The sequence below is a fragment of the Apodemus sylvaticus genome, chromosome 4 (assembly GCF_947179515.1).
Source record: "Apodemus sylvaticus chromosome 4, mApoSyl1.1, whole genome shotgun sequence".
NCBI lineage: Eukaryota > Metazoa > Chordata > Mammalia > Rodentia > Muridae > Apodemus > Apodemus sylvaticus.
This window is the reverse complement of record NC_067475.1, coordinates 154,598,754-154,611,892: the sequence shown is the minus strand read 5'-3', so window position 1 is coordinate 154,611,892 and position 13,139 is coordinate 154,598,754. Positions and strand designations below refer to the sequence as shown.

The 13,139-nt window shown below is 34.5% G+C and overlaps 1 protein-coding gene across 2 annotated transcripts in view; it reads right to left on the bottom strand.

Annotated features, from left to right (window-relative positions):
* The window catches only part of LOC127683498 (rho GTPase-activating protein 20-like), a 445,237-nt gene that overhangs the window by 213,781 nt on the left and 218,317 nt on the right, over positions 1-13,139 (bottom strand). The gene's annotated exons all lie outside the window — the stretch shown is intronic.

The following is a 13,139-nucleotide window of genomic DNA, read 5'->3' as shown; positions in this document are numbered from 1 at the left end:
AAAATGCATTCAAGCAGACACTCAAACATCTACTCACCCAAATATAGAAGGAGAGAAAGAGTAAGAAAGAGAAAGAGCAATAGAGACAGAGAAACAGAGTGACACTCTCTGTTTCTCAGATACTCATCATACGAACCCACAGGAAGTGATAGAGAGATATATACACATATACAGTGAAATTCAACAATACACACACACACACACACACACATATACACCCCACACACAATAACATAGGGCTATAAGTTTCCTTTCTTTGGAAATGTAGACAAGAAATTCAAGAAAAAGGTCCCTCTCTAGATTATTATATTATAGATGCCTTTACTTCCAAAAGGAGAAGATTGTAAAATATGCAAATTTATCATGATGAAGTTTCATCTGTATAATTTATATGCATACACCTTTGCAGATATGTGAATCTCAAAAGGAAAATTCAATTTTAACCCCAAAGAACTTGAAAATAACTTACGGGTATTCTCATCATTGATAGTAACTTCATAATTATTTCATTTACTGTATCGATGTTTGTTGCTTTTATGCATAAAGGCTATGAAAAGTACAGAGAAGAATGGTATAAAACAATGTTGAAGCTCATAAGTATAAAATTGGTTATTGTCTAATCATTACTAATAATCTAAAATCTGTAATCTAACTCTAATATAAAATAAACATTTTCTTTTCTTCCCTTGCGATATCTCTGGAAGACTTTCAGTCTAACATATTTATCACAAAATTAACTATGTGGATACTTGATATTCAAACATTAACTGTAACAGGTTGTGTATAATAAAGCAAGACTGAGTAGCCGTGGGTGCAGGAGCTCAGCATCCTGATTATTCTCTCATTATGTCAGCAGACAGGTAGGGGGAGGGTGGTTGGAATAGAGCACAACCCTTTGCTTCCTCCCTGTTTAGACTTCCATCACTTACATCCTTACTTTCATGTACACCATGTGTACAGTTCTAGGAAAGTCAGGATGAATAGCAAAACTGCAATAAAAAAAGAAAAGAAAAACAAAAACAAAAGAAAATGAAAAACAAAACAAACAAAGATGGGTGATTACTCTCTCCATGTCAAGCTGTGTATATAGTTAGATGGTATACAGACATACAGTAATGAAATCTGTAATGGTGATAGAACTAGGAAATCAAAATGAGCATTTTAGAATTCCTCTATTGCTTTATGCTCCCAAAACAAGCAAGGTGCTTTTATTTTTTGATCTCTATTGCTTCTCACAGCTAGAATCTTCTACAAAGACCCAGGAAGACAGCAAGAAGTAAATAGCATGAAATAAAATGATAGGAATCTGAGAAGATAGCACTGATGTACTCGAATTCTAATATATTACTATAGTGTATGACTGTGAGTAGGTAGGTATATCTTTACGAAGATAGTTTCTAAGGTATCAGCTATCTGCAATAAGCATTGTTAGTGCCTAAGAAACAGTCCCTTAAATAAGAAACATATCACAAGTGCCCCCTTGCTATCCATAAGCAACCTTGAAACAAGAAAAAAGGAAACCACTTCATAATCCATTATCTTTCACAGCATTTTTATTTATTGTTTTCTAACCACTGGGCATAATCTATTATCCTGAAAATAATTGTGTGTGTGTGTGTGTGTGTGTGTGTGTGAGTGTGTGTGTGTGTGTGAGAGAGAGTCTTTGTGTGTGTGTGTGTGAGAGAGAGAGTATGTTTTGTGTCTGTGTGTGAGTGTGTATGTGTGTGTGAGAGAGAGAGAGTCTGTGTGTGTGTGTGAGAGAGTATGTTGTGTGTGTGTGTGTGTGTGTGTGTGTTTCTGAAGATTTATCCAAGTCCCTACTGCAACATGACAGGTAACTTGAATTTTATGAACAAGGATAAGGATACCTTACACTAACTAATTTTACATCTTGCTATCTATATACTAAGAATTATGCAAAAACATCTTAGAATGTGGAAGAACATCTCTGATCTTCTGGTGTAATGTAAATAGGATGGAACCAATGTGTGCATTTGCTCAAAATGTAGATGTGGATGAAAATATAGCTCATGGCCCAAAAATCATATATGCTAGAAGGACAAATTCCAACACCACATACACAAATACATACATGCATGAAGACACACACACACATACACACACACACATACACACAGAGTATGCATAATTAATTTAAAGAAAAGTAAAACTTTTAATATTTTGTTAATATCTTAAATCTTCTGTATAATTTTAAAACAACAAAGTAATATAGTTTTCTAGAGATAGAAAAATAATTCAAATATGATTTTATTTGACCTTATTGTAAAATATTGAATTCTGAGTGCATTTTGAACATATTAAGTTCTACCTAATGATTGCAAAGATGGGTGCATTTCTTCCTGATGCTGGTGATGTTTATAATTTTAAACAAAATAATTCTAAAGATACTGTTTTTAAAGCATGAAAATGAAAAGGCAACTGGGAGTTTTTGTACATGTTAATATATTTCTTGACTCATAGAGAACCAGGCATATGTAAGTAATTCTCAGGAGATAAGATTAACCTTATAATAGATCACATGTTCCTACTCTGAGGAAAAAATAGGCTTTCAATAATTGTTCAATGATACATAAAAATGTTTATTGTAGATAAAAGGAACTATACCTTTTTATTCTAAAAGGATAGAAATATAAACCCTGTAAATATTGAAATTATATATCCATAAACTAGATGTGAAACAATGAGGTGTTGCTATCTCTAATGAATTTCAGAACAGATTACTTTAAGCCATCTGGGAATATAGTAAAATGTGCTCCTCCAGCCATGGCATAGCATTGACTCATGAGGACAGTGCAGTTAGTTGTTATCTCTACAATATAAAGTCAAATAGTCAATATTTTATATATTTGTATTTGAAGTCAAGAGTACGAGAAGGTATGTGCATCTTAGGGAGTGGTTTGTGGATATCTTGGGATTCATGCAGGTGATTTGGCAGTGGATTTCTATACATCAAAGATGATTGTAAAATCATCTGCATCTACATATTTTAAAATATGAACAGAGTCTGAGGGATCTACATTCAATCCTAAGAATAAGAAAAAGGGAAAAATTGGAGGAAAAGACATCCTTAAGTAAGAATAGCAAAAAATATTTTCCTAATACATCCATAGCAAAAAATACAGGTTTATCTTAAGTGTAATGAAATACATAGATGATTCAAAAACTCTCAAACCTAAAAAGCCAAACTATAAACATAAAATCAAATAAAACAACCAAAGAATTGATAAAAATATGAAGTATCATTGCTAAATATTCATGAGGGAACATGGAGAAAGAAAAGTGATAGAGGATATTTATTTAAATTAGAAGAATATTTTTATGTTCTGAAAACAACTCTTCGACTATTGTGGAGGGTGTCATTTCCCTAATTTCTTTCTCAGTCTGTTTATCCTTGGAGTATAGGAAGACTACTGATATGTTTGAGTTAATTTTATATCAGGCCACTTTGCTGAAGTTATTTATCAGCTGTAGGAGTTCTCTGGTGGAGTTTCTTAGGTTACTTCATCTGCAAATAGTGACAATTTGATTTCTTCCTTTCCAACTTGTATCCCTTTGACATCCTTTTAATGTCTAATTGCTCTAGTTAGAGCTTCAAGTACTATAGTGAATAAATGTGGAGAGGGCAGCCTTGTCTATTCCCTGATTTTAGTAGGATTGTTTCGAGTTTCTCTCTGTTTAGTTGATGTTGGCTCCTGGGTTGCTGTATGTTGCTTTTACTATGTTTAGGTATTGGCCCTGAATTCCTGTTCTTTCCGAGACTTTTAACAACAAAGAATGCTGGATTTTGTCAAATGCCTTTTCAGCATCTAATGAAATGACCATGTGTTTTTTTTTTTTATCTTTCTCCCCCAATGGGGGAGCTAGAAAAAGTGCCAAAACGGGTTTGCAGTGCCATAGTAGAAACAACAGTATGAGCCACCCAGTGTTCCTAGAGCTTCCAGGGACAAAAATACCAACCAGATAGTACACATGGTGTTACCCATACCTCCAGAGGCATAGGCAACAGAGGATGGCCTGTTGGACATCAAAGGGAGGAAAGGTCCATGGTCCTGGAAAGGCTTGATACAGCAGTGTAGGGGAATACCAGGACAGGGAAGTGTGATGGGGATGATTGGGGAACAGGGGAGAAGAGATGGCTTATGGGACTTTTGGGGGGGGGAGGAGAACCAGGAAAGGGGAAATCATTTGAAATGTAAATAAAGAATATATCTAATAATAAAAATAAGAAAACAACTCTTCAAGGACAAAAGGGAAACAAACATATCTCGTGAAGAAAAGCTATAAGGTACATACCTATTACCAATCTTCTGAACTACACAAAAGGTAATAATTATGTTAATTATTAAAAAAATTGCTACTAATTATAAAATTCTTAATAATTATGGAAGGATAATATATGAAAGTACTAGAGTTGTGGTTAAAAATCAGTAAAAATGTTTACTTTTCAGGAATTGGATCTAAGTCACCATGGTGTTGAAAGACATCAGAGAGATTGCTCATGTACAATACTGAGCATTTGCCATAGATGAAATCAAGCATCAGAGGCAAGAGAGCAGTTCCCTACAGGACTATCTGCTCTTCTCCTCTTCGCTGTCCTGAGGACACATCTGCTTCAGTCAACCTAATGTATGTCACTGGTTAGTAATTACTTTTATACTACAATTTCTCTTTACTGTTTTATATAACCTAGAAAATACGAATATCAAGTTTTGTGGTATTCATTATACACAGCTTGGTAAGTGTGTTAAAATTTTAACAGTGACTTGTTAGAATATCGACTCTAGGTACATTTTGTACACATTAGCATTTATAAAAGTCAGAGAGATTGTGATCCTCTTGAGCTACATTCTATTCTATTTTACAGTAGCGATGGTCTTCAATGCTCTGCATGCTACATAAGTTAAGTTTCTGATCTGCACTGAACACAGTAGTGAGAATGAGCAATAATATAAGTACTAAAAAATAGACAATTATTTAATAGTTATGTGTATAACTCAATGATAAAACTACTATGTAATATGTGTTAGGTCATGACTATCACTGTACATACTATTCACACATATGACCACACACACACAGACATACTCACAGACACACACACACACACACACACACACAAACACACACAAACACACACATGCCCTAAGGGTAAATTAGTAAAAATGATTTCAAAGGAGAAGTTACATGAAAAGAAATCCCTATGCCTAGATCATTCAAATAAATACTAAGATAAAGATCCCTGATTATGCAGTTGTTCTTCCAAAGCAGTTGTGAGGATGCACAGAGACATACTGAAAGAGCAGAGGACAGAGCTTAAGAGATAAAATGGTGCAAAACATGTGGATGCGGAGAGCAAATTAATTCCTGATAATATTTTGCTGTTTAAGATTTCTTTATGGTTATATTATAAAATAACATTTATTTATGACTAGACAGAAATATTTTAAAATAAATAATAGTTGAACAACCCATGAGTTAATATATAAGCAATAACAACTCAAGAGAAAAAGCAGTTTAATTAGTATAATAATACTTGGCTTGGAAATATATGCTGATGCAATGCCCTGACATAATTTTCAATCACTTATGAAAAATATTTCCTCTTTTTTGTTGCTTTAGCTTGTGGATCAATCTTGTGCCGCAGTGCTTTCTATATATCACATGTAAAAGTCACATGTGTGCATGCCATACAAATATATATTCTATAGACATAAATCTCACTATGTCTCCCCTCCACTCTCTCCTTATGTCTCCCATTTCCATTACTCTACAAACTGCCTGTCTCTCTGCAAGTCATGAACTTGAAATATCAGGTTTGGTTTTGTATTCACATACACTGTCACAGTTTGGGATGTCCTCAGTGAATATCTTCATTGAGAAGTTTTTCTGTATACCCATCCTGGCTTCATTAGTGGATCTGATCAAATACAATAAAACACACAATATAGTAAAATTAATTTTCTAGTATCTCATTTTAAGCTAATCGCTGTTAATAGTTTATAAGAATCATCTTGGTGTTAAATATAAGAAAGTAGTTCAGCAATATTCACTATTGGATTAGGGAATATTTAAAAGTGTTTCAAGCCAAAACCATGGTCATGTAATAGCACATTGATCTAGGATGCACAGAAAGTCCTCAGAACTTTTTTTTTACAAGGTTGTAGTCAACTTGACTCCATCTGGAATGAACTACAAGTCTGAAATGGAGTGCATACCTGTGAAACAGATCTGGAGGCTGGAAGACACAAGCTTCTGACTTAGACCTCAACATGAAAAACTTGAGGCATAGGGGCCATGAAAAGCTTAGGCCCAGGCAAGATAGAACACACCCAGCTTTACTCCCTAAAGACTGAGGGGAGTGGATCTGAGTTCAAGGTCAGACTGAACTCAGCAAGGTCCTGATATAAGCAGGGTGGTAAACATCTTTAATCTGAGCCACACCCTCTGATGGAGGCCTACATAAGGACATTGGAAAAAAGGCTCACTCTCCTTTGCTTGCTTGCACTTACTGCCAGAGCATTTGTTAATATCTACTTCTTCAAGATTCTAGTAGATACAATAGACCAGGTGAAACAAATTAGCCTCATAGACTGAACAACTACAAGATATTTTAACTTCCTTTTCACAGCTGCCCATTGTTGGATTAGTTAGACTACAGCTGTTAGTCATTACAGTAAGTTCCCTTAATACATAGGAAAAAAATACATAAATTCTGTGGCTCTAGAGAAAGTTCTGTGACTAATACACAAAGAAAAGGCAAAAATCTGCTTTACTTCAAAAGAGGAAATACAAGAGGGCTTGAATAGACATGGTACAATAACATCTATGGAGTCAAACACAAAGAAATACTGAAGAGTACTGTTTACTCCAATATAAAGGGGAGACAATGAATGCAGAACTTCCTGAAAGTTAAATGAAATATACAATAGACAGGAGAATCCAAAGCAGTATCCAATGACCATCTAATCAGCAACATATTTGGAGACAGGCTATGAAATATATTTTTAAGGAAGAAATGAATAATCGACTGCAATTCCCATATCAGTACAGAATTAAAGTATAATTACAAATAAAATACCTTTTGATAAAATAATACCAGCGATCTTTCTGTTCTTTTGAACTGTAATGTTAAAAGTGAAAAACAAGATTAGGGTCTTGACAATGGAGAGACTTTTAAGATTAATCTTCATAAAACCCAATGGCCCTCATGAAGGTGTACCTGTAGATGGTATTTTCCACATGGCTGCTTTTCTGAATGACTTGTTTCACTGGAACACTTTTAACAGGAAGTTGAATACAGTTTGACAGCTAGTTGGGAATGTCAAGGCTTGACTGTGTTCTAAGAGCTGTATGACTATGGCTGTGCCAACAATTACTCCTAGCTTTAGTTTCATATGTATAAAGGGATAATTAAGAAAGTGTCCTCTTACCGTGAGGACATGTTCATATAGAAAGGTATCATTATTCGCACTAAACCACAGGAAAGTTACATGACCTTTCATTAGAATGCACTTAACTCAGGATGAACACCGTTTAAGAAAAAAATACTGTTTATTTCCTTGTGTGAATTACAGAACTAGCATACAAGACAGGAGGTCCTAGAAACTAGTGCTTAATTCGTGTGAGTCACCATGTTAACTCTCCTGGTACAAATTAAAAATAAGCTCACCACTATTCCACTGTAGCATAAAATACTCTAATTAAAGATGGAATAAAGATGAATTCACAATGCTAACATTCTATAACTGATAATTATATATTGAATGAGTTATACCTCAATGATATTTGACATATTCAGTGTCTGATAGTCATCAACATTATCTTGTTGATCAATGTATTTCTGATTCAAACAGTATCCCTCACCCAATGCACTATTCCTCTTGCCCATGCTCACAATCCCATATCAGGTATAGTTTTTTCATCTGTAAGCTAATGGTTACATAGCTTCCGCTTTCTGAAAATAATTATCTATGCTGCAAAGATCTTTCATTCACAGAATTTTCTTCTTCCTTTTGCCATGATTCTAACATTCATAACCTCAAGCTGTATTCCTGTGGAACTATGGACTGATTCTTGTTCAAAGACTGCCACATTCATGTTTCTACCATTAACTGCTTACCTACTCTACTCACTGCCTACAATCATTTTTGTCAGAAGGGTGGATGATGCCTGTGACACCCAACCTACACATACAAACATATCTATACACATATATACATATTATATATATATATATAATATGTATTATATATATTATACTGAACAAACAAATTTGAGTACAGATTCAGAGGTGATGAGCTGGGAGTGTAAAGAAGGGTATGTTAACTGAAGAAGGCTTAGAAGAGCCTGGACATTGAGCTCCAGCATATCAAAATAAGCTAATGTGTGTGTCTATCACCTGCAGATTCAGTTAAACCTTACTCCTTGACCCTTATCCTTATCAGTTGACCATTAGACACAAAATATTCAAATACTTGAGCATTCTATGAGTAGCTATTTTTAATGTGCTCAATTAAAAACTATTTTTATGGAAATTACCTGGGCAGTATTGGAGGTATTGGTTAAATATAAGTAAAATATGCAATATTATTGGAGGGAGATCAATTTCTGTATTTTTAAAACCTAGATACTGGATATTATAGGGCAAAGAATGTGGAAGGTATCTTCTAAGTCCTTGTTTGGTCCACATTCTGCTTAGAAAATAATGTCTCTCCATTCTACCCCAAGAATCTTCTGGAGTCCTGATGAACATCTAGATCAAACATTAAATAATATACTTACATTTGAAATGCATGTTTTGAAAAGTATAGACAAACTAGGGACACTATAAAAGGAAAAAAATTGAACTTGACAGCATGTATACAATCAGACTAAACTAGATTCTTATTATGCAAATATTGTGGTTAATTATTTAACCTGTGAATTAGGAAGCATTAAGTTGCCCCACAATTTCTGTAGCTATCCTCCTGTGAATACAAGTCCAAAGTGTAGGTCTTACCTAAAGGTGGCCAAAAACATTCCAGTGGGCCAAAACAGGGCAAGTGTCCGGCAGGTGCAGATTTCATTTATCCTGACTAGGTTGATTATGTCCATATTATCCACAGCACACAGGTATTGCAAAGGGATTATGTGTTTTATTTTAAACTTTCTCTTCTTCCTAGAAAGAGAATCAAGTATCTCAGTTAGTTTGATCTGCATTGTAGTGGGAATTGCTTTTAGAAATACCCAGGTTCTTCCTGTCCCAGAGCAGAGGAGGATCCGTCCATTTTTTCATTTAGGCACAGTTCAAGCCAAAGTAGATGGAATTCAACCAAGTTTGTGTTGAAAGAAGTTACTGGATACTAGTTTCTCAATGCTCACAAATAGACATAGCCTAATTGTTTTCTGATTGGAGAAATTTTAGAATGACTATACTATGAATATGTGTGTTTATATGTGTCTGTGTGTGTCTGTGTATATATATGGCATTTTTAGAAGGCCATGTATTTCATGATTTCTCTTTGTGATTTTGATAATAATTAACCATATTGCTATATTTCCATACTGTCCATACCAAAAAAAATTTGTTAAAATTTTGTGTTTTACTTAATTACATTTAATAATCTTTCAAAATTAAATTATATAGAAACATTGTCTGGCTGGATAAAAATAATCTTCCATTGTCCTTCTTTGTATACTAAGATGTCACTTCAGCACACTTCAATGGCTCCTTTTGTAAACATACAAAGCACATCTCATTCAAGAATCCAGAAAGATGATTATTTATCCCAATAATTTAAACAAATAATTGGAAATGTCTTCGAATCAAACATTGTGATCTAATCAAAAGTGTTTGTAAGAAGTAGTAATCTTGGAAGGATTACTTTCCTTCTTCCATCATTCCTTTTCTATGGAGCTGGTCCTTTGAGAAATTCACAAACATATACACTGTGTTCTGACCAGTTTATTTTTTATTTTTTGCTCTCTAACTTCCCTTCTATCTTTTGACATAATCCTTCCCAGATTTGTGACTGTTCTATTACTTTATGATAGGCTGAATATGACCTCGGTGTGCATGCATGTGTGAGAGGAAGTGCATGTGCGTGTGAATGTGCATGTGCTTGTGCGCATGTGTATGTGTGCGTGTGAGCGTCTGTGCGCGCGCGCGGGCACGTGTTTGTGTGTGTGTGTGTGTGTGTGTGTGTGTGTGTGTGTGAACTTGGGTATGTAACTCTGCATTGCACACTGTTAAGGTGATGTGTTGGTCCAAAACTGAAGATAGTGATTCTTCCTCTCTCAGATTCAGGAGACAATAGGACACAAGAATAAATCCTGATTCAAAAGTCCTATATATAAATCTATCTAAGCTTCAAACATGTGACATTTTTGAAACATGATATTATAGAGAAAGATTTACCACTCTACCTAATGTAACATGTAACAGCCAAAATACAAGCATATAATGTAATATTTGTGAAAGGATATACGCATGCACACTCACATACAAACTTACAAACACATGTATCAATCTTATGAAACATTTGTACTTATATCTTTTTTCTACCTCAAGTCTTCTAATTATAGATATATACATATACATATGTGTGCATATGTATGAACCAAACTTTAGAAGAAATGTATACATCCAAAACTTCTCTTTTCAATGTCTGATAAGAGATAATGTCCATGAAAATAGAAATAATGACAATCACCTCCTATTAGAATAATTATGCTCTTTCCATACCATGAATGACAATCTCAAAATAGTTTTAATTACTATCACTACACAGCAGAAGTGGAAAAAAAATATATGGTCATTGAAGAAAAAGATTCATTATACTTTTGTCTTAGTCAGGGTTTCTATTCCTGCACAAACATCATGACCAAGAAACAAGTTGGGGGAGGAAAGGGTTTATTGAGCTTACATTTCCACATTGCAGTTCATCGCTAAAGGAAGTCAGGACTGGAACTCAAGCAGGTCAGGAAGCAGGAGCTGATGCAGAGGCCATGGAGGGATGTTTCTTACTGGCTTGCTTCCCCTGGTTTGCTCAGCCTGCTCTCTTATAGAATCCAAGAACACCAGCCCAAAGGTGGTACCACCCACAAGGGGCCCTCCCCACTTGATCACTAATTGAGAAAAATGCCCCCACAGCTGGATCTCATAGAGGCACTTCCCCAACTGAAGCTCCTTTCTCTGTGATAACTCCAGCCCGAGTCAAGTTGCCACACAAAACCAGCCAGTACAACTTTCCTCTACTCTCAAAAATCTAAGTGAATTTCACTTACACCAATTTCATTAAAAGGTACACTATCAGTATATATATATTTATTCAATGAGTCTACTACTATCTTTTAAAAATGTAAGTATTTCCAAGTGTGGACGTAAGGTGAAATGAGTAGAAATGATGAGGGTGGTAGATAAACAGCCAGGACATTCACTTATTTTGAACCTGCATCAGACACTAATAAACATTTTCTATGCTGCAAGCTTACAGTGACTGATCAGGGTTGAAAACTAAATTTACCCAGTTGGTTGTAACTACAATGTATTGAAGAATTCTCTTCTGAACATTTCATTTTGTCACAATTTTTGAAGTGGATCTTCAGGAATACTATTTAAGGACGATCAGAAAGTTTATCGCCCAAACTGAATAAGCTTTATTATTTATTATTGATTTCTGTCCTCAAAACTTTTATGAACTTATAAGAATGTACCATGAATTATTAACTTGATAATGTTAATACCAACTTCGTACCTTCTATAATAATATGAAGGCTATGATCATGGGCAGTAGAGAGTTTATGTGATGTGGCCCCACAAAAAGATCCTCCATGGGCATAAATTAGAGTGCATCATTGTATACTGCTTCATTTAATCACAGCATTTTTATCTAGTATATGCAGAATCACCAACTAGGAAGTACCCTGTACCTGCAGTTTTCCCTGATTAGGAATTGCTATTAGTAGGGATTGTGGCTGCATCTTAATTTTTAATGCTAATTTGGAAACTATGTGGTCAAGAGGCTTACATGGGTTGCCACTTGTGTACAAGGATAATAATCAGGGATTCCTTCCCTCTTTTATCTACAGTCTATCTGAAAACAATAAGCAAGAAGAGGACACCTACTTCTCATATTTTAAATATTTAATCTTGGGAACATGTCTCACTGTATAGTCCACATATCCCACAGTTTCAATACTCATAAGTCAGCTTTAACAATACTAGAATTACTGGCATGTGCTTGCACATCTGCCTCCTTTTCAAGTTTGTTATTGTTTCCCCAGATTCAAATAGCAGGATAGCACCTTTAATAACTCATTCTTTTAAAAATGTGTCGAAAACTTGTGACAAAACAAATTGAGAAATGTGTAGGAGAGTGTCTGCCAAACCTCAACCACAGAAGACTAAAAAGTTGCAATCATGAAGTAATAAAGTAAGTATAATATTTTTTTAAAAAAGAAGTAAAACAACATTTTATATTTGTAAAAAAAAAAAAAAGGCCTAGTTAAAGTGTAGCCTCTAACAATAAGGAATGCATGTTGCAGATACTCACAGGTTATTAGAAACAACCAAGACGTCGCTGAATAATGATAGGTGTTTTTTACACATCTTCATGCCTCTTGTGAGTTCCACGGGGCCTTGGCACAGCAAGGTGCGTTGTATTTCTCCCATGTCTTTCTTCATAAGTGTTTCAATTTATATAAAATAAGGTACTCCTGGTAGAGGTCTCCACCTAATAGAACGAGTATTCAGTGGATAAGACCAATGTTCATACTAAATTTTAAAGGATTCATCGTATGAAAACACAGTAAATAAAGTTTAAAGGGAATATCTGAGGAATATCATAGAAACATTTATGATGATAACAGTTAATATATTGTATACAAGTATGAAATTCACAAAAAATAAGTATGTGATATTAAAAGATAATTGTAACTCTTAACATAAATAATATGCTAATGGGAAAGATAGAAAAATTTAAACAATGAACCATAGTTAAAAAATTTAGATTATTTTTTTATACATGTGTTCACCCTGGCCTTTCCCATATTGGCCCATATGTCTGTTTCCTTCAGAAATTTCTTTTTAATGTCATTGTGCCTTCCTCAAACTGTCTTGAACAGTGAAAACTTAGAAA